Source organism: Patagioenas fasciata, chromosome 13 (assembly GCF_037038585.1).
Source record: "Patagioenas fasciata isolate bPatFas1 chromosome 13, bPatFas1.hap1, whole genome shotgun sequence".
NCBI lineage: Eukaryota > Metazoa > Chordata > Aves > Columbiformes > Columbidae > Patagioenas > Patagioenas fasciata.
In genome coordinates, this window is record NC_092532.1 from 18,096,429 (window position 1) to 18,121,007 (window position 24,579).

The 24,579-nt window shown below is 37.0% G+C and overlaps 1 long non-coding RNA gene across 2 annotated transcripts in view; it reads right to left on the reverse strand.

Moving 5' to 3' along the window:
• The window catches only part of LOC139829058 (uncharacterized), a 147,126-nt gene that overhangs the window by 33,364 nt on the left and 89,183 nt on the right, over positions 1-24,579 (reverse strand). For both annotated transcript variants that reach the window (XR_011741278.1, XR_011741277.1), the window contains exons 8-9: positions 21,249-21,375; positions 17,748-17,847 (exon numbers count right to left, since the gene is read on the reverse strand). This is a non-coding gene — a long non-coding RNA (uncharacterized lncRNA). The remainder of the gene's footprint in view (positions 1-17,747; positions 17,848-21,248; positions 21,376-24,579) is intronic.

Consider the following 24,579-nt stretch of genomic DNA (forward strand, 5'->3'; position numbering starts at 1 on the left):
TGAAAAAGGAAAAGGTCTACTTGGGAAGCTATGAATCCTTATCAAGCAACATAGAGTGGAAATTATTTTAGAGGAGTATTTAATTCTGCGCTTAGGTGTTTCTCATTAACAGGCTCTGTAGCGCATGGATTAGTAGCAATTCTTCTATTCTAGAGCTTTTGTCATTAACAACATCCCACCTACAGCAACCTCCGTTAGTCAATAATAACAGCTTGTTTAAAAATAGCAGCATCAACTTGTTTGCACTGTTATTATCTGTGCATGGCTTATTTCCCCACAAGACTCTGGGACAGTCCATAACCTGCTTTCTCTTGGCCTTCTATCCCTTCTTGTATTTTTAAAGCATGTTATAAGATCAGGAGAAGAGACAGACATACCTTTAGCAAATACTAGTAATGTAATGTTGTTACAGTTTTCAATAGTAAAATACAGCAGTCAGAAGAAGCTGTATATTCATTAGTCAATAAAGTATTACCACACATTTTATTGAACTGTAACCTTTTCCTTGTGAAAGGTGTTGTGTAGCTTTCACCTTCATATTTTCACCTGGGCGATTAATTTAGCATTTAGACTCAAAATAAGAAGAAGAAATTCAGGCCAAATTCCAATCGAGCCTTTCAGCATCATCTCCTCCCTTCTCACTTTAGACTCAGGCATTCAAATTTATTATAGCATGGTTCTAAAAACAGTGATACGAGTGGTGGATTTTGTAGGGCTGCATCTTCCCCTCATGCCACTAAGTCGTCGTCTTTATCCTGCAATCTGACAACTACTACATTCAGGGAGATGCTCTTGTTTGTGAACACAGAAGGTGATTCAAAAGGCATTGCTGTGCAGCATAAAGATAGTTTATTATGCCAACGTACTGTATCTTACTCTGTAGATTAACATAAATAATTATTGTAGTACTGCACTGTAATGGAATATGCTTAAAGCTAACTGAATACAAAATGAATATACTTTTTATATTTCCTCATGAATTACAGTTAAGCTTTCTGTTTTGTGACAGAAACCTAGAATTAAAGCACAAGAAACAATTAATGTTATAATTATGTGTTCCTAAACTTATATTCAAAAGCATTGGCAAATTATTGTCAGAATATTTGCATACAAGCTGAACAATTAAGTTGTCAGCTGATTCTATTTCTTATTATTTTTCTTAAACTGGTTAATTTTTTAATCCATTTTGTTATCAGAGCCAGTCAGAACTTTCAACACTACTTCATTGCTTAATTTAAAATAGCATCAGTGGAGATACATTAGCTAAAGGAAGAAGAGAAATACATTGATATTTTCAGTGTATTTCTTTTATTCTCAGGGTACCTGACAGTTCTGGAAAGTGAATTAATAGCATACATGGTAAAAGAATGGTAGACTTACTGTCAACTGAGAACTGCAGCAAAACCTTGATTCAGTTACACTAGAGGTAGTATTTTGATCACACTCTTTTGCTGTATTTTTTCCCTAGCACAGCAAACTAATAACTCTTGGTTTATTAGAAATATCATTAGAAGTTTTCCATTTGAATAAGAGAAAGCATTTGACCTAAAAGGGTAAATACTTTGATTCTCATAAATAGAGGGTAAATTTCCCAGTGTTACAAAAAAATTAGTAGTACAGCTCATTTCAGAAGAGCCACCCTCTGAAAACGGTATCCCAATTTCCTGCAGACACTGAGTGTCAAATTGAGATATGTCACACATGAAAATTCAAGCCCATTTCTCATTTAGTTTTACTTCTGCTCTGGCCCTGACATTAGCAGATTTGATATCTGCAAAGGGGAAAAAAATAATAATTTAATTTGTGGAATCCCTTGACAAACACATCATGGTTGATTTTTTTTTTTTTACCTTGAATTAAGCAATCAGATCTTTGAAAAAGCTATATTTAGGGTTTTTTTTAATTGACCCATTATTTTGCTTGCTTTCACTGCTAGAACCCCCTACTGCAAACAAGGATAAGGATGCTACCTGGACTTCATTTGATGAATAGTTTTAATTAAAATATTCTGTACCATAAGTATTTTAATGTTATAGACAAACCAAAGGTATGCGGTAATAAATTAAATTATACATTTAAATTAATCTATAAATATGCTATAAAATTGACAGGATATTTTTAAGATAGGGAATGAGACATGGATTGCTAATTATGACAATTAAATACCATGAGTAAAAATAAATGACAATCAATATCCTAGAACCATTTTGTAAAAAGAGAAAAAGGGAGGAAATATAATATCATTTAGATGTCTATAAAAGTGAAAAATTATTAGCAAGTTGGAGTCCTGATTTTTCTATTGTAATAAAATGATAAGCAGTAGAACATTATACTTTTCATCACGGTAAGCCATAAATACTGTACATATACTGTACTGGCACAATCCATTATGGGATTCTTCTATTTGGGTCTATTATGTTCAGGATAATAACATGTTTAATTTTTACTAATAAAATTTCCAGGGTTTCCAGGAGTCTGATCTAGAAGCTAGTGAACTTATTGGAGGCTTTTTCTTTGCATTTAATGGGTTTTGGACCAGCCCCTACTTAAAAAACAAATAAATAAATAAAAACAACAACAACAAATAAATGCAAGTCGCAGCAGTGTAGTAGTTATGTGCACACAATCAGGGCCTCAGCCACATGGACTCTTGCAAGAGAAAACACCTGAGGTTTCATCTTATTAGAAGGATTTCTGGACCAAGCATTAGCTCCTACATCACAGGACACCTACCTGAAATTCTTTTAATAATTACTTCTTCACATCACAAGAACATTAAGGCCAGCCAAAAGACACAAGTGTTGCTTTGTCTGCAGTGCTGTGTTAGGGGATAGCAAATGTGTAAATTGGGTGGAAACCTATTAAATTACTGTCTTAAAATTGTTTGTTTTAACAGTGTTAATGCCACAGCAAAAATAGGAATTTACAGTCCATCTTCTTCACAACCATTTATCAAAATGGTAAAGGCAAAAATAGTGCAGATAGGACTTTTCTTCATCATGGAGATTTGGGCTAACATTCATTATTGTATTCATATTAAAAGCCTACTCCATGTCTTTCAATCACATATTTTCCTTCTAATTAAGGCATATTCGCTTTTTTGCTAATTAGGTATTCTTTGTTGCACAATGTTTGCTCTAATCTTTTGGAATCTCTCTCAGTATCCAGTCATTGCCTTCATTACTGGCTCCCCTAGAATCCAACCAAAGCATGTTATTTTTTCTGCTAATTATATCCTCATTTACAGATTGTTGCCTTCTCTGATTGGCTCTTTAAACCAGTTGCTATGACTTCATTAGCAATGTCTTCTGACCCTGTTATTTCTTGTGACAGGATTTGCTCCACTTGTCCTGTAGCACTGTATCCCAGGGTCACTCCTCTCCCGGGTTGGAATAGTGTCAAACACGAAAGGTTTAGGGCAGAGAAAATCACCACTCAAGTTGCTAATTACCACATGCAGCAATGGTACAAATTAATGCTTCTAGCAGTTTAGGAAAAAAAAAAAAAAGTGTTTTAAAGGTGTCGTTAACAGGTTGGTTTCATTTATAAATGTGCTTGATAAAAAAAAAAAGAGTCATCAGTGTGTTTTTGCTTTTACAATCTCTCCATCAAACAGTGTTTTTAAATCAAGTGGGATTTCTTGCCGTGCTATACGGCAATAAAATCACTGTGTAAAGCATGATGATGTTAGGAGGCAAGTTTCTAAACAGGGTTTCCTATTTTAAATTGAATTTCAGAATCTGGTTGTGTATTATGATTTGTTTTCTAACCTGTCCTACAGAAACAGTTGTTTTCCTTATAAAAACAAGAAGTAAATTTCCAGGCATTTTTTCAAAAATATTTTAAGTGGTTATACAAGAACAGCATATTAAGGGAAAACTAAAATATATGAAACTGCAGTGAAGTACTAATACCATGCTTATATTAAGCTAGAGAATGATATGAGATTACGATTTTCATGGGGTGTAAACTGCATGTTGTTCTAATTGTGTTCCCCACTTTTAGTCTCTTACAAATCCGAATAATCCATTACCAGAACCAGATATTCAAGCACATAGCAGAGTTTAACACAAGTTATTTAATATGAAAAACGCTGTATCTAGTTGTTTGCAAAATTACTTTTGTTGATTAAAAGGCTCTTCAGAACTTCCGGCTTGTGAAAGGGTTTTAAATTGTCTAATGCTGATTGTGATTGCTATGCAGAAAAAAGGCAATGCGAAGCAAACCATTATATCACTGAATCTTTGTTAAGCAGGCCTTGAAAGTGCTTGACAGCATAATTAATCTTGTGATATGAACAAAGAAACCAACTCAATAGTATTGAAGATGCTTATTAAAAATACTAAATACCTTTTTCCACTTAAAAACCTTTTGAAATACTGTGGAAAGTGCCATTACCTTTTTTGTTTTTGTGGTATTTTAGTCTAAAATTGATATGAGGGGCACATAGCATAAGGAAAAGAATAAACTGGATGACAATAAAAATTAGTTTGAAAAACAATGCTCCCTGATTTGGGGTGTCAGCTCAGCAACCTCCAAGCATTACAAAAGACCCTTGCACACACATGCATAAACACACACAACACGCATTACTGTTAGCTTCAAAAGTTATTTAAAATGATGACTGGTTTTCAGTCATGTTACATTTTCAAAGAAAATCTTAGTAAAATCATTTATATTTAAATTGATAATATCAACTTTAATTGTTGTTTCTGCCTTATATGGTGGCTATATTGTATGATGCCATACCAGAGAAAATCAAACATCTAAGATATCCTGATACAGTGGGATGCTTTTGTGGTGCAAGCTGTCCCCAAATATACTGAGAATTTGCAGAAATATATGGGTAGTATGCTGTGACAGTGGCTGGAAGCAACTGTATTCACAGCTTGTAACGTACACGTTTGCAGCGCGCAGAGGCAGAGTGAACCAAGCTTTGGAAAGAGAAGCTACTGACTTTCAGCAGAATGCACAGTTTCCTTGGAAAATCATTAGAAACTGACAATCACGGAAGCTGCACCACAGTTTATATGTCCCCCAGTTTATTAAGAACCTGATGCTGCAGCAAATGTTAACAATATCTATTTAAGGCAAATGTATCTGTTTAATTCTGGAAAGCATAATTCTTCAACTAGGGCTCAATCCTGCAAAACATTTAACAGGAACTGTGCCAATTATAGCCCAGCAAATCTGATCCTTTCCAAGACTGAAGGTCAAAGTAAGCTAAACGACTGGTCCCACAGGCTGGCAGAGTGGAGCTTGTTCCTTGCATATACCATGAGCCAGTTAAGGAGTAAGTCAGGGTTTATCACCTTTTTATGGGAGATGACATCTCTGGTTTTGGTCTCCATGACCTCTTGACCCCACAAAACATACTGTTCTTGTTTTCCATTAAGGAAAACTGCTCTGTATACCCAGAAAAAGGACTGCAGAGTGGGGGAGAAGGATATAATAAAATAACCAAAGCAGCAGCACTGAGCTTCCTTTCAAGTATATAATTTTAAGTATTGTATGTTGGTTATGCCTGCTCTTTACCCTGCCAATCTGATTTTTCTTTCCTGACTCTTGAGCACTGAAAGTGCTTTCTCTGAGCTGCTAAGTTTCATTGAGTTATGAAAAGAATTATACTGCACGGTTCTGTATTATGTGGAAGCCTCCACACATAGAAAAATACTCTGCACCAATGCTATTTTAGACAGTGTGATCTTTGGAGAGGACACTGTCTTATGTTACATCGAAATTACATGTAGCACAGTACAGCCCTGCTTTTGATCAAGGGCTGCAGATGTTACGTTAAACACAACCCACCTGCCTCGGTAGTCAGCAATCAGAAAAGCTTAGTGCACCAAGCCCGTGAGCAGGAGCATGTTGAATCACAGCCTTCTTTTAAACATTCCAGGTGTTTGCAGCTGCAGTCTTCCATGAAAATGCAAACCCTATTGATTAAAATCTAGGTTGAATTTGGAACAAACACAACTTCGTCTTAGCTTCAAGTTTTTTATACTCTCCAAATACATTAAAAGCATGCTGTGTTTCATTTCAGTAACAGTGAATCAACTCTGGGGTTGATTGTCCTCACTCAGGCAAGGCTTCCTGTGACATATGGCAATCTTGCCTGAGCAGACAGTGTAGGAGGCTCTGATGGCAATCGTTACTGCAATTAGCAAACCCCACTAGCATATTCATGTTTTACTTTATAGTTCTGATTCTAAACACTGGACCTTTTCTTGAATCCTCTATGTAGAGAAGTCCCATTAATTAAAATCAAACAGCAAGAAATATATTTAAAAAATCAATGGTAGAATATGACTCATGTTATTTAATTAATGGGTAATTCCTCGCACCAATATGCTGAGAAAGCTTGAACCTAACCTTTAGGCTTAACAAAAATTCACCATGTGAGAAAATTTGCTTTTTCCTAATCACATTTTTCCCTAACAGATTTAAAAAACACACGTAAAAACTGTTGGCAAAGTGTTTAAGTACATACAATCCCTAAGACTGCAAGTTCCTATTGCTATCCATATCAACTTAGAGAATGACACGAACAAAAAAACCCTACTGGTACACACATCCGTGTTGGAATATACAAAGCACTATTTTCACCTTAGTTCCTGCAGGTCATGACTACGACAGCCCACCAGTTGTAGCTTTCTCCTCTTTCTATCTTTTCTCAGTCGCTCATTTGAAAATTACCACATAGGTATCATTTGTTGAGCAATGTTAAGTGTAGAAGCACATGGAGACAAAGTCTATATTCCATAATGACTCAGTAATATGGATTTTGGCCTTCAGGGTACATACATTTGAACGAGACAATAACAGTAAGAAAGTCCATGAGCAAAATCTTGCAACCTTACAAAAGGAGATATTCATTCAGGGGTGAACGCTGTATTTCAAGTTCAATAAATTTCATTTTCAAATAATTGCCAGCTCACACAAATTTGTCACTAATCTTCGAATTGGAGGTCCTCTTTTTCCTTCTCACAAAGCTATGAGAAGGCACTTGGTTCCTCATTGTCAGTTAAAGTGGTTTGCCTTCAGCTACTTCAGTTTTTCTTAAATTTAGGTAGATACTTCCTCCCTGTTCTTGCCGGAATCTGTAAAAAAGCGTTGCACCTATATTATCCTAACATACTAAACAACAAAATCCCTTGGTCATATCTGCACTATTTTTGCCTTTACCATTTTGATAACTGGTTGTGAAGAAGATGGACTGTAAATTCATATCTTTGCTGTGATATTAACACTATTAAAACAATTTTAAGACAGTAATTTAATGGGTTTCCACCCAATTTACACATTTACTACCCCCTAACACAGCACTGCAGACAAAGCAACACTTGTGTCTTTTGGCTGGCCTTAATGTTCTTGTGATGTGAAGTAATAGAATTTCAGGTAGGTGTCCTGTGATGTAGGAGCTAATGCTTGGTCCAGAAATCCTTCTAATAAGATGAAACCTCAGGTGTTTTCTCTTGCAAGAGTCCATGTGGCTGAGGCCCTGATTGTGTGCACATAACTACTACACTGCTGCGACTTGCATTTATTTGTTGTTGTTGTTTTTATTTATTTATTTGTTTTTTAAGTAGGGGCTGGTCCAAAACCCATTGAATGCAAAGAAAAAGCCTCCAATAAGTTCACTAGTTTCTGCAAGGGCAAGGCAGTTTGTTGATCTTTGAAAATAATAAGTTTTCATACTGAAGCCAAGCATTTCTGTGTTTCACACCACCTTTTTCAAAGTTCTTAGCTCCATCATTCCCTTTCTCCCTGAAAGCTGAAGAGCAAGGCCACCTAATTATTTCCTGCTCCTGGCAAGAGGGACATCAGCACATCTCACTGCAAGCCAATAGTTTTTCACAAAAGAAACAATACTTTTCAGTCAAAGTCATCTTATACAGTGGAAATTAGGACAGGCAACTGGTGAGTGTAACTGCAGAAATAGAGAAGTCACAGGATGAGGGAAGAGTAGAAAGTATCAGTAATCTTCCTCTGGTCAAGTCTTACTATGTGGTAAACATGCAGAGAACTAGTGCCCCTCATCTTATGTTTCACGGTTACCCTTCTTGGACCAAAAGCTGCAGCTGTAGCACAATAAGCAGACAAAGTTTGGATCAGAATGACCAGGCAGAATATATATTCAGGTTGTATGATTTGGTCTTGCAACAGGAGCACTTCTTCAGTAATGGCATATTCCAGCCAATGTGACTATATGTAGAAAAGACAGATACAGTGCTACCTTCCATTTAGCAGGAGAGCTGGTCAGTCAGCACTTGTGCAATTCCCATCTACTCACAGCATTGTCATCTCTTGTGCAGTCATGGTGTGACTAACAGAGAAGACAAAGGATGAATGCCTGGGAGGCCAGACTTCATTTGTTCTGTTGCTCATGAAAACATCAGATGTTTTGCTTAAATCTGAAGACTTTTAAGTAAATTATGAGTTGAGAGCTCTACTTCGCAGGCAAACAATAATGAGGTAGAGCTCTTTCATTTGTTCAGTGGAATGCTAATTGTTCTAACAATCTGCTTTTTAGTTTACTATTGTAGACTGGAATTTCCTCTTGATTAAGATGACAATGAGAGGACACAGTCTCAATGATTTAGGTGCTTCCAAAGTTTGAGAGAGTACAAATTTACTGTTTGCCATGGAAGTTCAATGTAATAGTTTTAGACTTCTTGATAATAGCGTGAAGTCTTACTTAAAAATTAAATCAATCATTGAATTACAAAACCTGAAAAATGTCAAATTCCTCAACACTCAACTTTCTCACTGTGCAATAAACAAAGCCTCACCAGTATCTAAAAATTACTCATAAAAATAAATTTAAGCAATCTGAAAGAAGCAGTCTCACATAAGAATAAACTAAGATAAAAACCCCATGATTAACAGTACAAAAACAGGTGCATAGATAGGAGACACATTTTTGCTAACTCAAAATATAGCATATGCCATTTCTAGTGACAATGTGTGTAGAGTTTGCATATTATCAGAAACAAAAGGAATTAAGAGATTTTTCAATATCACCACTATGTACAGAATTCTATTTACGTTGGAATAGAATTAAGACACTGTTCTAACAACATCTTGAATTTGTCACTAAAAGATCTGCTGGTACATTTTGCCCACACCCAGATAACGATAGAATCTGAAATCACATTGAGAAATTCTCAAGCATCGGCTGTTGATATTTAGTAACACAGTCAATAAAAAAGACAGACAACCCTGCAGGGGGGCAAGAAACCCAGACTTAACTGTGATGTGCTGTCTATCTCATGCATAGACATACTGTGTTCTGAGATACTATAAGTAAAATGAACAGTACAGAATATGCATTGCAGATGGATTGCTTGCTGAGCAAGGCCTCTTGGCACTCACATACATAGGTAGGAGCCATTCACCATGGTTGAGATGTAAAAGAGGAAATGAAGGAAAAATAAATATTTGGTATATCCATAATACAAATTCAGACATCATCTAGCTTTTCTGCACAGCTCAGTTTTTAATAACGTAAATTAGGGAGACATACACTGATTATAAATTTAGAAGACAGCTATCCAAATTCATAGGTATTTTAAAAGGAAGAGCTCATCAGAAATCATTATTACAACACAGAGCCCCCCACTTGAAGCCGTAGCTGGTTGATGAACAGCTCAAGAGAAAACAAGAACTTTACATCAGAGCTACCCATGGACCTCAGCTGTTAACAGAAGGGATGATCTTCCCAGGTAACTGTCTGCACTCTCTCATTTGAAATGCATCTCCACTGGCAGAGCAACAGATTGAGTTTGATGGATATTCTTGTAGCATTCTGAGGTGTGAAGAAAAGGCCTGAACTGTGCATATGCTATAGAAGACAGTTTTTGCTATTACTTCTGGTGGCTCATTGTAGCTGTTACTGCTTTGTTCATAACCTTTGCATACCATGATGTCTCTTGAAAATACAGAATTCATTTCACTGGTTGCCTTCAATTAAAGTGGCATTTCTGCTCTGGAGTATAATCTGTAAAATGACATTTGACTCAGTTTTTCTGTGATTCCCAAACGAGTGTGTTCATTTTCTGTATGTAAATGTGCATGCCAGCTATGCAGGCACAACCTGATAGTCAAGCTGGTTCTTCATCCTGTCTCTATGACTATGCTGTTAACTAATTCCTGGGTTGCTTCAATGCAACTGCCTATACATATCTGTGCAGAAGATGCAGAGAATGGATATAATCCATCTTACCTACTTTAGTTAGTTTGTATCGGCATTTAAACAGGAATATAAACTAGTTTAAAAAGATTTTTCTTTGATAAAACAAGCAGTTAGTTATGCAGGTGCACATACATCTAGAGGAAGGGTCTGTTGAAGCAGTATTCATATGACACATTTTAAAAGTTAAATTTCACTTTAAAGTCAGGAAGAATCATGTAGTTCATGAGAAGGTTGTCCACGAGTGTGAGACAGAGATTATTTTTCTTTTTTTTTATCTTATTTTTTTTCCATTTTTAACTTGACATTTATAAGTAGTTTAAACACAGCAATACTCCCTCATATTGCAGATAGGAAAGACTGCCAGCACCCTTTGGTAGAAGGAATCTGAAAGCAACCAAAAGCAGAGAGCATGAATAAAAACTTGACACAGTCACATCTGTACCAAAGGCAGATTTGATCTTAAGCCCTCTAGAACATTTTCCTTTTCTTTCTATTTTGACTTCTTCCCTGAGCAAATAGCATTTCTGAAGAAAATCCCGTCTAACCAGGACTGATACTTATCCTCACATTAATCAGTTGTCAAGAGATCATCCCACTTGGATGGCACAATAAATACATCTTAGAACAAACAAAATCCAGTAGGAGTTGGAAAGGACAGCTTGTACATTTCTGATGTGCTTTCCAACACAAGCATAGTCTTTACAGAACTGTTCAAGACAGGCAGTATTAGAATTCCTCAAAACCTAAACATGCTGACTTTGGTTTTTAGAACAAATAGGGTATTTTAGAGCTGTTTGAAGCGGCTGATGATCTCAAGATCTCCTCTCAATAGGACAGGGGGGCATGGGCTTCAACTCTGCCAGGGGAAATTTAGGCTGGATATTAGAAATAAATTCTTTGCAGAGAGAGTGGTCAGGCATTGGAATGGCTGCCCAGGGAGGTGGTGAATTCACCATCCCTGGAGGTTTTTAAACTGAGATTGGACATGGCACTTAGTGCTGTGATCTAGTCAACAGACTGGAGTTGGACCAAGGGTTGGACTTGATGATCTCTGAGGTCTTTTCCAGCCCAGTCGATTCTGTGATTCTGTGGAGGTTTAGTACATTCTACATATACCTAGTATTCTGTGATACAACTTTTTTTTTTTTTTCCTCAGATACGCATAATTTAGACTTAAAGATTTAACAATAAAGTATTCATTCTTATGGTCTTTCTGAAGTTCCATCACCACACAGCTTTTAGGGAAATTGGCAAGATACATATTTTGTAAGTCTAAATCTAGACTTGGTTATTTTGGCATGCATGCACCCCATGACAACTAATACTTAATCTCTTTAGCCTCATAGATTGCTAATTTTTCCCAGTTTCTCACATACGCGTTTTTATGTCTCTCCTCCTACAGTTTCCTTTAGAGGTGAGCAAGACAAAACCAGCTGCCTGGAATATTGCTCAACATTTATTGCGATTATAATAATTCAGTTAAGCACAGGTCCATATATCTACCATATGATGCTCTTCCAGATGTTCTTGTATTACTTTCCCATACAGCAATTAAAGCAGCTTTGGAAATAGCTTGTCACATATTTATCTTGAATGGGTTACGTTCTAATAGAGGTCAGCTGCAGCCATGAATTTTATGCCCACTGTATGAAACAGTACTATCAGTCCATATATGCTGCCTAAAACACTCTTATTCAAGGACTGAACAGATGGCTGATTCACTGTGTATATAGACTCTTCATGGCCAACATTTTAAGCATAGTGACTTGCCACTAATAAGACACTGGCACTGCTTTATAAGAACATGATGTTCTTTCATATTTCAAAACAACATTTTCACTCTGAAAAATACCAGTAAACAGTTTCTGAGATGTCAAAAAAGAGTATCAGATGATCCAGAGGATTCAGCAACAGCAGTATAGGATATTTTTTGTTGTCATTCTCATAAGGATTTTAATTATACTGGTTTGTCTTTTCAATTGGAGATAGCATTTCCTATTGAACTGCTATTATAACATTGACAACTGAGGTGTTCAGCTTTATTCTTTTGCTCTGAGCAAGCAAATGACTTCATATTTTTATTCTGAACTAATGTTTCAAGAAGCTATAAAGGGATTGATGCTGTTATGGATATGCTACCAATCCCCAGCACTTCACTTTGGAATGCCACACCAACCAAGAACAACAGTGGCCATTCTTTTTCTTAGTTAGATTAAGACCAAGGTACATTCCCTGGGATTTTCTTGAAATATCAACTGCTATTATTTTGCCAGGATTCATCTGCCCAAATATAGATGAAGCTATCTGCACCTAAGCTACTTGTGAGGGCTCCCTTTATAGTCAGTGGAGAGAAACAGGCACTTTAAGAGTGCAATTGATCTTCTCTTAAGATTGACAGCTACACTGTAGACATCTAAAGTTGGATGAGATTAATAGTGTCCCCAACATTTGTTAAATTATGCAAGGTTCTATATAAATAGAAGACAAAGTCTCTTCCCCAAAGAGCTTTCATCTTCAGTCAATACATTTCCAGAACTGAGCATCTAAATTGCCTGTCTTTGTCAAGAGCCTCCCTTTGATGTTATTCCGTAAGGTGCTCTCTGGTTTTCCTGGACAACACACAGCACTCACTTGAGAAAGCAGCACATTCAGGACAGTGAACAGAGGAATTACCAAGAGAATCTCTGAGATCTGTTTTTTCCAGAATTGCAATAGGTAACTTTTTGAAAACTTTTTATTTATCTTTTTAGAAGTGAGTTGTATTTTGTCAGTTTTTACTGACAAGCTTGAAAGGCGAGTACTTCAAAGTAGAATGAAGAACAGTGTTTGCCTGCAAGAGCCTACTCTTCCCACATATGCAGATTGCTCTCGGAGACAGCAAAGTGAATCAGTGGCTCCTCCTCTTCACTACTCTGTGATATGTGTACAAGTACACAAGCAGAGAGATATAAGGGAACCAGAAACATTCTGATTCTTGTCCCATTTTCCAAGCCTTGGACAGAGCACCGAAAAGGTAGGAATTCATGGGCAATACAGGTGTGATGCTAAACTATAGCTGAACATTATCACCACTCCTTACTTCTGTTAACAAAATTACAACTCAAGAGCAAAACACAATTTGACTTTTCTAAGGCATTTGCTTTTCTTTGAGAAGAAGATGAGAACAGCATCTACATTTACATGAGACACACAAATGAAACATCAGAAAACTAATTTTTTTTGGTGGTAACAAAATAAAAAGCAAGCTCTGGCTGTTTGTAAAAATCAAACGTACACAAATTAATTTCCAAGGCAAAATTATTTTTATAAAAAGGAGCTTAAGATGCTAGAATAAAGTGAAAAACTCTGAATTACTGCTCTATACTGCTAAAGTAGGTATGGATATGCAAGATATCTAACTTAAATTTTAGCTAAGCAAACACTGAAGTACAGCCGCCAATGTCCGTATTTCTATGAAGTATATGAATGACTACAGGGATTGCTATGATTAAGATCACTAACAGGTGAGATGTAGAACCCATAATGTTTCTATGGAAGGATTACAGACAGGGAAACCTCTCAAGGTTCAGTTTAAAAAAATATATATATCTAAAATTTTGCCTCTCTAATATTAAATGACCAAGTGGATTGAAACTCGTTGGCCTAGAAAAAACTCACAACAGCATGCAACTACTCTGATAAGATTTCTAATGCACCGTTTCTATTACAATGGGAGAGAACATTCAGACAAACAGACACAAGCTATCTTTTTACAAACCACTTTATGGTTTCATAAGAGCCATCTTTTTTTTGTTTTCTGTCATGCTATTCCCATGCTCATTTCAATTAACCTAAGCACAGATGACTTCAGAAATTTAAAAAAAATATATTGTGAATTTCAAAAATTAAAATCTTGCATTCTATAACTTTCTTTGCTGAACTGATGCATAAAGAGCCCATTAACGTGTTGTCAATAACAGTGGTGAAAGATCATCTTTTTTCATACAAAAACTTCCTTTCTGATAGGCTTCTGCACCAGATTGGCAGCTCCCAAATGAGTTATCTACACTAGATTGAAGTCTAAATGTGGGGGAAATAAATAAAGAACTTGCTCTCAGATAGAGGAATATCTTTGTCCAGAAGCACATCAGGTTTATCAAATCAGTGCAGGACACATCTAATTTGATGAGCTGGACCCTAGAAGAAGTTGAAAGTAGATTATTCTACTGAATGTGAGATATAACTAAAATACCCAACCAGATAATTAAAGTATCCACGGTAACAACAGCAGGATAACACGCATATTTACACTTGTCAGGTAAACCAGTTAAAACAGAGCACTGGGATCTTTAAAGAATTTTTCCTACCTTTTATATTCTCTCACTGGATAACTAGTCTAAAGAGAACATTCTTGTTCAATACATTTAATCTCTTCAGTGCATATTTAACTACTCAAATTTAGCTAACATACTATTTTTGCTAAAATATAAAGCAAAACAAGATCTCAGTCACAGCCACAAAATCTTTTTAAATGTATTCCTTGTGCTACTTCTGAATATTAATAAAAATTAATAATTAATTTTGCCTTTGGCATTGCAAGATATACTAGTTTTAATTAGTGTACTGTACTCCTATACAATTAAAAAATAATTGATGTCCACACTTATTGGCGGTCTCTGTGATCTCTTTTCCTGTTGTTGTCAACAAATGCCTCAAAAAACAAGTTCAAGAATGTTTTGCTGTCCACTTGATTTACACACCAAAAGTAACAGACAAATCTTTTATGATGAAACAGAACCGTTTTCTGTTTAAATTATACACAAGTATATTAACTAGAAAGAGAAAATTAAAAGCTGATGGCTTAAAGAAATAGTGGAAAGACTATAAAAATGTTTAGTCCATCAACAAATTTCCTAGCATGTGTCAGTGGGTGACAGAATATTTCAATGTAACTGCAGTGGCCATCTTGTATTTGTTACATCAATCCTATTGAGTATTTAATGCTGATGTCCCCCTTGATCAGTTTATGTTATTTAAATCCAGAATACCATGTTACTGTTTTCCTACATCAGATTAATTGTATCATGAACTACTTCATTATATAACACTGTCTCTCTTTCTCACTCTGAAAGAATGAGTCAAAGAATTAAAGTATAAATTCCCACAGGGAAAAAAACCTAACTTCCTTTCAATGTATTTGCATCAAGAATCTTGAATAAATATAAGTTTTCTTTATTACAGGCACTGAAACAAAGACATAGAATCCCAGATGTAAATACTCCAGTACAGTTATGAAACAGAACAAAAAAAGAAAAAGATCGCTTGGTAAAGAACAACTCAAACTGACTATTTATCTAATCCAGAAGTTCATGCTTTTAACTTGCATCTGGGTCAGAAAATGCACTCAGAAAAGACAAAAAGCTAACTAAAAATCTCTGAGCTTATTTTTTCAATATCGCAGTACTAAACACCTCAGAGTTAGACACAGGACAAGAGCCAGATAAACAAACAAACAGAAGAGCAAAAAATATTCAGACAACACAGGAATAAAAATGCCTTTTTTCTTCCATCTAATCCACATGCTTGTAGAGTAGTGAACATGAAAAATCAGCGAATCAGATATTTATTTAATTAATGCTTTTATCATGATTAATGATCTCAATGGTCATTTTAACTAAAAATGGATAGTAATTCAAGTAGCATATTTAAATAAATATCACTGAAGAACTGAGAGTGTTACAAAATACATTCTTATTTCTGAGGATTTTTCAAAGCTCCAGCAGCTTTTCTGGCACTACACACTACACACGGCTCAGCCCAATGAAAGAGATTCTATTGGTTTCCTTTTATGCTTAAGATGGGAGGTGAGTCAAATCAGTAAAATCACTCTGAGGTCCAGGCTTCTGCCTTGGACCCCTCAGGGTGCCCACCACCCATGCCCACCACAGACAGTTGGCAATTAAATGGCATGAGTGGGAGATCGTTTTACCCAGTTCCTTCCCTTGCACTTCCAAAATTTCTAAGAAATTTCACCGGACTAAAAAGCATTAAAGGAACAGGGACAAGAGTCACTAATTCACATATAACCAGATTTCCCATAGCGAAAACATCGTTGTATCTGTCAGTAAAGTAATAAGCTGCAGACACCTTACTTCCACTTGTATACATTTTTATAGTCTATGCACACTTTTTAAAAATTTTTCAACAACTTTAAATTTCAGTTTTGGTAGGTTCTGTTTGTATCGTAGTGTCACGGTTACAACAAGCACAATTCTGAACAATGAGCCCATAAGCGCTTGAGCACTGACAATAAACTTTTAACCTTCCTTGTTATGTTCAGTTCAGGGTAGATAAGGTAATAAATGCAATCCAGCTACTGCAGAAGGTCTCAGTACCCCAGCCAGGGCTCCACAGGTTCAGTCCAAGAAGTTTTGAGCATAAACCCCCTCTCTGCTCCTCATCATACATCTCTTCCCAACCCTCCCTTAGAGGCAGTCCTGAACAGGATGCTTTTCCCTTTTTATTTATGTGAAGTCTCATGACATGTCATGCACCACATTCGTAGCAATCACTGACAGATAGTTAAAGTTTCTAACAGGTTACAGGGGAAACCATTTTCCACCAACTGTTCTCTTACAGGCCAGGATAAAATATATCTTGTGAACTAAATTTCTTCCCGCTTGTATCCTGCCAAAATTGTGGGGTTTGTTTTTTAAACGAGGCTTGAATGAAATTCCATTAGCTATTCCTGAGTTATGGCAGAATAACTATTCCAGCATAAAAAATAAAAAAATCTAACCACAGATAATTGAACTTGTCTCAAACATGAGTTGTTTTCTGGAAACATGACATGAGAATTGACTTTAGTATAACGGCAAAGTTATTTGGTTTGTACAACCTTCAGTGAATCAAAATCCGTTAAAGACTACTTGAAACCGTAAGGCGTGTCAGTGTCGTAGAAAAATACTTTTAGATCAGCTGGGATGCTTTAACTGTAGATGTCGTCTTCATGGATGGATGAATATACCCGTTAGCTCGCATGGTTTACTATCTATGTATGTAGAATGCCATCGGAACTCTGAAGTTATTCCAGAATCTCTATCATCACTTTATAAATTGATATGCTTTTTCAGTATAATATAGGAAACAAAATTATTTTTTAAAATATAAAAAGCAACATTGTTTTATCCATGTTATATTTTTTCGTTGTTTTATATTGTTGCTTTTGGTTTTGAACACTATATCAATGCAAGCACTGAGAAGTGAGATATTTTATATTTAATTTGCTGTGTATAATGAATGTAAATAGACTATATATGTTTTCACCTAGGCATGGTAAGAATTATAGCACATTTCCTCTAAGCACTGAACACACAGAAAATTTAAGTTTTTAATATGCTGCTGGATTGAGTTTAAACTTTGAACAACCAAGAGAAAATGAGGAATTTTAGCCAAGCCACAGTTAATCCAAACTTTGTCAGTGTTCGTACTTAATGCATCCAAAGGTATATTCAGCATTCCAGTCTTCACAAACCTTGGAAGATCACACCTCATGGATTCCTGTATGGCTCACCTTGATTCTTCACAGTTTTTTTGCTGCAGATACCACACTGGGAACTGGAAGAGAAAGGGGGTGGCAGCCTTATACTCTGTACTGACCACTGAAGATGACCCTGGAAAGAGCAGAAAATACATGGATAAACCATCCTGTTACCCAAATTCTGCTCTGTTCCCCCCTTCTCTTAGCTTGGAAAGAAAACTGGATTTTCTCCAAGGCTAGACAGGTGGCAGGGAAATAATTTTTGGTTAATTACCTCGGAATGCTGGGAAAGGTGTGCTCCTACCTCATGTCTGCATTGCGCTGCCTCACACTGGTAATTAAGCTGATCAGTACTGGTACATCTACCCACCAATCAAAGCTGGATATAAAGGATATTTTGAGGAGACAAAGCATTAAACAGCATTGAATTAAGAGTTTGGGTAATCAAGATGGCACGTGTTCTACTTGAAAAATAAGGCAAATCCTTCCAAAAGAAGGACAGCTGGCATGCTGAAAGTCAATCTTAACTACAAGAAATGTATTTCTTGCTTTAAGAGTCACAGTTGGGGCCTCCATGCAGGCTTGTAGCTAATGAGTTGATAATGTCTCCTTCAGGAGAAGGAAAAAAGGCCACTACTCAAATTCTCCTTGATTCCTCTTCATTTGGGATCCTGGCAAATCAAAGTTGGCTCTAATATTTTTATAATGACCGGTCTTGCCAATGGTGGACTCTGTGACAAGCACACTCAACCCAGCCTGAAATTAAACACAGCTTCCCAAGTGAAAAATTGGAGACTACACTAAAGCAATTCAACAGAAATTAGGAAAACTACATGCTTTAAAAAAGCATACATGTTTTCAGCATTGTTTCTGAATACTGGACTAAGCCTTCATATTGTGACATTCTTGAACACACCCAAATTTAAACACTATTATTTTTAATGCACTGTGTTCTATAGGGAATACCATAGCAAAGTCAATTTTGTACCATTAACAACATAAAAAGAGAGGTTTTCTGCTATCAGTGCTGGCAAAAAAAAATGCAGCCTTGTATTTCTGTAAAGATGAGAGAAGTTCTCTGTGTTTCTTAGAGTAAATGTGCTACTCTGCTGAATCCACACAACTATAAAAACAAGCATAAAGATGCAAAGTTAGTGACTCTCTTCACATTTTCCAAAAGCAGAATAATTTGGCCCAAGCACAAATATGTATGTGGCACTTAATGCTTATTTTACCTGCAATTTGCTCAAGTATTTGTGGAAGTTCGTATCCACATGCAAGTAGCAATTCAGTGTCCAGGTTTCACAATGGGCCAGTTACATATTTTCAGTATTTTTTTGTTATAGTCTCCACATACAAAATTAATTAATTACTTGGTCAAAATAAGAATAGAATTCAGCATGTTCTTATAAAACTGTCCCTTAACAACACCTAACCTGGCAATGCCTGGATTTGCACATAGCTTACTATGCAAGATATTTCTAGAAACAGACTGCTTCAGCCTTTGGGGCCTAAAACGCAAATTGCAGTAGAGTTTAAGAGTAGTGATCAGTATTAATTGCAGTATTCATGGGAATTTTTTAAACATAAATCAAATTAATAGATTGCACAATTTATAAACTATTACTCTGAACAAACTTTACTCTAGATAAATAATTGCTTACACTGCTTTTTAGAGACACATTCCTGCCAAGTCTGAGTTAGAAACCAGCCTCAGTCCTAAAAAAAATAAGTAACTTGGGCATTTGCTGAATTTAACTGTTGTTAAAATAAAAATGCTACAAAAGTAACATAAGAGTTAAGATGTCAAGTTGAGATTGGAGTCCATCTCTGACACACAAAGGTGAGCAACTCGAAATGCTGCTAGACCAATGTTCTAATAAAAATGAACAATACAATCAAATGAATTATATGAGGTCATTAAAACGATTAAAGTCATTCATCAAACGGGAAACAGATCTTTTGATTTTTGGGAAAACACTAAGGCTCCAAACATCCCTCTGCAAACCCTTTCATCATTTCAGTAATTTTCAACATGAGTCCGTCCTTGTCTGAATCCGCCGTATGCTGCCTCCTGCTCCTCCCCCTCTTCTCCTCTAATAGTGTTCAGAGAGAACTTCAAGATGTGGGCTAATGGAGCTGGCATGGGTTGGAGTTTAATATTGCATGTGCTTAACTTTTTGTGCAACTGACCAACATGACATGTCTAACTGTATAAATGGAAGTTTTATGGTGATAAGATCAGTAGTTACTGAGATATTTATGTGACATGCTGACAGATATAAAACTACAAAGCTTGCTTTTATGCCTTACATCCTCTAGAAAAAAAAATAAATACTAAGATGATGGGTCACTTTGAAGATAATTTATTATCTAAATTACCTAATACCTGGCTAAGTTCTAATATGCAAGATGAGGTCTCAAAAACGCTATTAAAACTATGAACTTTAATTTCAGATGATTTTAGTATTCTCTGCCAAATGGGACAGAGTACAGCCAGTTTGCATGTCTCACTCTCTCTCTAGATTATGGCGCTGTCATCAAAACAAAATGGAGAATGATGACAAAAACCAGAAAAAGGCAAAAGATAACATCTTCCCAGTTTTTACACTCTGTGGGTTTGGGTCTCTCAGGGAAATCCTCATTGCTGCTGAGATGGAGGAGGAAGACTATCTGAGAGAAGGCCAGATGAAAGAAAATATATTATTGTTGTGTGTGTATATATGTATATACACACACATGTATAAAAAATAACCTGTGGATAGAGTTTCTTTTACATTTTGATCTGGGGGAAGCCAGCCTCAGAAATTCTTACAGAACAAGATGACGATGCTTCCTGCTGCTAGAAAGCAGCTGCCCCAGAGCTGAAGTTAAAAGCCTGCTCTGCCTCCTTCTCTATTTGATGTGGATGTTACTTCACCCACTGAGAAAGCAGGCAGCTGCAGCAGTCAGTAAAAGAAGGGGGAACAGCCCGATGGCAGCAAAGAAGGGAGAAAAATAAAAATAAAAATATTTTTTAAAGAAGTTAGAGACTTGTAGGGAAACATAAGGCTAAAAGGAAAGGAAAACTTAACTTCAGGAGACACGAGTACCAGGCAGTGCACAAAGAATACTGACCCTGAGAACAAGATAACTCAGAGGACAAAAGAACCAGCAGACTGGGAGAAAGTGAAAATTATTCAGCTGTGCTGTTACTTTCCCATAAGGTCAGACCCTTCCATACTAGAGGGGATGTTCAGAGCCCTTCATCCCCACCCTGATTTGTTATTGTGTACATGTTCCACAGGAATGATCATCTGCATCACCAGTGCTGAGAAAACCAACTTCAGCACCTCAACAATCCCCTATAACACACCCGCACCCCTTAAGACACTCACTGCTGCTGTTCCTCTCTCATCTCCCACATCCAGACACCAGCAGGATGATCCCCACACATCAAACACATGCCACAAACATCCATTCTTTGTGTATCTCCAGGAAGGACAGAGAGAACAGTTTTCTTTAGTCTTGAGTGAGAAGATGTGTTTTACTTACTTAATCCAGAACTTTTGTTTTCTATTTTCTCATGAATCTCTCAGTTTTCTCCTTAAGCCTTTCTGCCACAGCCTTTTCAATATCAGAGTTCATTTCTTTGGTCTGCTTCTGGTCTTGTCTGAAACATCTGGTGGGAAGGAATAAAAGCAGCATTGGAATCCAAAGTGAGGTTTGGACTGAAGAAACAGAAGAGCATCAAGTGTTCCTGCCCCCATAACAAGTGCACAGGACCACCATGTCTGTGTGTGAACAAGCAGAACATGTGAAGGTTCAGGAGATGTTGGGAGTGGGATGATTATCCCAGGCTTTGCCCTTTGGCATTACTATGTTGGAAAGGAAGTGCTGGATCTTTTTTGGGGGAAATAATCTTATCAGTCTTGTTAGACATAGAGTGTTTATGGCATTTTTTGCACAAGTTTCTTCTATCTGCAACAGTTAGGAGATCAGATTGGCTCTAAAGCACCTATCCTTGCTGTTGGAAGAACCAAACTTGAATTCTCTGTAGGAGGATTTAGACCTTGTTTAAAAAATAAGTGTCTAATGGCAAATCTGCCTATTAATCACTCATCTTAAAACTCTTTTTGAAACAAATCAGGGGCATTGTTAAAGCTCTATAGTGATTTTTCTGGCACCGTCATTCTAAGTTTATTTTCGATACCATTAGAGAGACTGTTGGTTGTGCCAAATTGACTGTGATGATTAATATATAGTTGAGATTCTTGATGAGTCCTCTTGTGTCAGGAGGAACATTTGAATTCCTTTGTCTTCACCTGATGCACATGCCCAAGGCTGAGTGTTCAGATATTGGTGGTGGCTCACGTATGAGCTATCACCTAATGATTAGATACAGCTAACAGAAATAAAATTCTCACAGTCGCAAGATAACCTCATTTTTTAATTCAACGAAAAATACTAACCATATTGTTCAATATTTGTTACATCACTGTATTACCAATTGAAAGCCAAAACCTGGTGGCTCTAGTTGCCTCTAAAAACAAGACGTGTCATATTGAACTAAAACCTAATCATACAAAACACACATGAAGTCAAAGAAAAACAGTGCTGTTGTCCTTGGAGACACGTTGGTGCAAATACATTAGAGCAGAATATGAGAACTGGCACTATCTATATGGTATACACTACATATATACTGAAGGTTAAACTGATGTACTGAAAAGGAAAATAGTCCAACAAGCAAACAGCAAATCCCCAACCAAACAGAAACTATCTAGCCTTTTTGCCTCCTATCCAAAGTCTTTCCTGCTTATTGCACAGCCACAGTCTTTCTTCTTTAAAACAGTTTTGCAGTTTTGCCAGGCAACAGTCTGTTACCATATACGTAAATGTGATTTTGTTTAGAGGACATTACGGATGCATGTGACAAAAGAGTAGCAGCATATCAGCCATGAATTAAAATCCGTTACTGTATTTTAGTTTATTGATCTACTGTAAGCTTCTCAGCATTGTCTAATTTAAATAAAACTTCAATTTGTAACAATACTATAAATAGAAGGCAATATTGATCAGAGTGCCACCAGCCTGCTGAACTTTCGTTATCACTGAAGCCTGACCAGTTAATGTTGAATGTTACAATTTATTACACTGCAAAGTACAATACAACACAGTAGCATTTAGATTTATAAACAAAGATATGCTGAAGTACCGAAAGCAAGTTCAGTCAGCTCTGAACAAGAAGAGTTCTGATTTACTGGTACTCCACAGCACTATTTCCCTACCTGAGGCAATATTTCACTACCTCTCTGATACGAACACCTGTTAACTCTGCTGAAGATTGAAGCATTTGATTTTGTTTTGACTCTTTTAAACTGCAGCAAAACACCTGATGTACATCAGCAAAGATTCATCACTGCTGTGGTAGGTTTTTTTGAGCTTTTGAGGATCCTTACCAGTTCAGATGGGCAAATGATGTCCTGGGAGACACAACCTCCATAACAAATAGTGACAGACACCAGATCCCTAATGTTACTACTTTTCTTCCCCTCTTCCTTTTCACAGGAGTAAAAACTGAAGTAAATAGACGTGAAAACAGCACACTTAACAGATAAGTTTCACATTAGGGGATATTTTCAGGCAGCAAGCAATAAAACATTCTCTAGACAAAGAATATTTCATTACAGTTTTTCCACTCCTGAGGGTACATTGTTTCAGGGAAATCACTGATGGGCCTTGAAGCAAGCTCAGAGTCCCTGCACTCACCAGCCAGGAAAGCACTGGTGTTGCCTCTCAGAAGGCATGTGCTCACCTTTCCTCCTAGGTGAAGAAGAGAAGGTTCCTCATGCTCCCCTTCTCTTGAGTAAGGCCACTGGGATAGCTTGCAGGACAGAAAAGCATCAAAGCAAACAGGTCTCTGGATTTGGCTTCAGAACACTTCCCAACCAGGATAATCAATAATTCCCAACCCGGGCTTCACTACTCCCAAGGTGTAATTGTGATTTTTTTTTCTTTTGTTTTTTTTTTTAATACGCAACAACAATATTATTAGCAGTGCCTGGATGCAGCACTGCTTAGTGAAACACATTGCCCATGCACACATGGGCAAGAGGAGATCATGAGCTAGCAAGGTATGGCACAATGTAGACTGCTCAGGCACTCCAGGAGAGAACTTCTATGGTGGTGCTATAACAGAGGAGAGCCTGTCTGCAAAGGCAGGAAGAAATACTAATGTGAGGGACATGTATTTACCACCTCCTTGGCAAAATGCCAGAAATATGACTCCACTGATTATTCCACTCAATCTCTTGTATGACGCAAGATGGTGAAATGACTTTTTCGTGGTGGAACTCTGGGGTGAATCTGTGTGCACATGTTAAAATGAACACAAGAGAAGGGATCTGAATCTCAGAAGGTAGGCTTGCACCCAAGCACAACCTGCAGGACGGACCTTCCAGAGCAGACAAGGTCCCTCATCCACCTTGTTCTTCCAGGGCAGATCTCGTCCTTCGCCTCCATCTGATCAGCAACTTTTGATGACTTCCTACAACTCTTCCTCATCAATGCACCTCATACCCATTCTCTGTCATAGCTGGATCCTTCAGAGAATAGGTGCACTTTGTAAATTAAAATAACACATGCTGCAAACAAACTGCAAACATAAACCTGAGAGTGTATGTCCAGGACATGCTCAGTTTTCTTTGAAGAGAACTAAGCCATAGTTTGCTGGGGAAGAAGTTGCAAAAGAAGCAGTGGCCTTCAGGAACAGCCCTTTCCAGGAAGGAACACCAGCCCTTGCGAGCTGCTCCCAACAAGGTGGTGAGAACAGAAACGCTCAAACTCTGTGTCTCTGGCTGCAACAGATGGTGGGAAGGAGGGA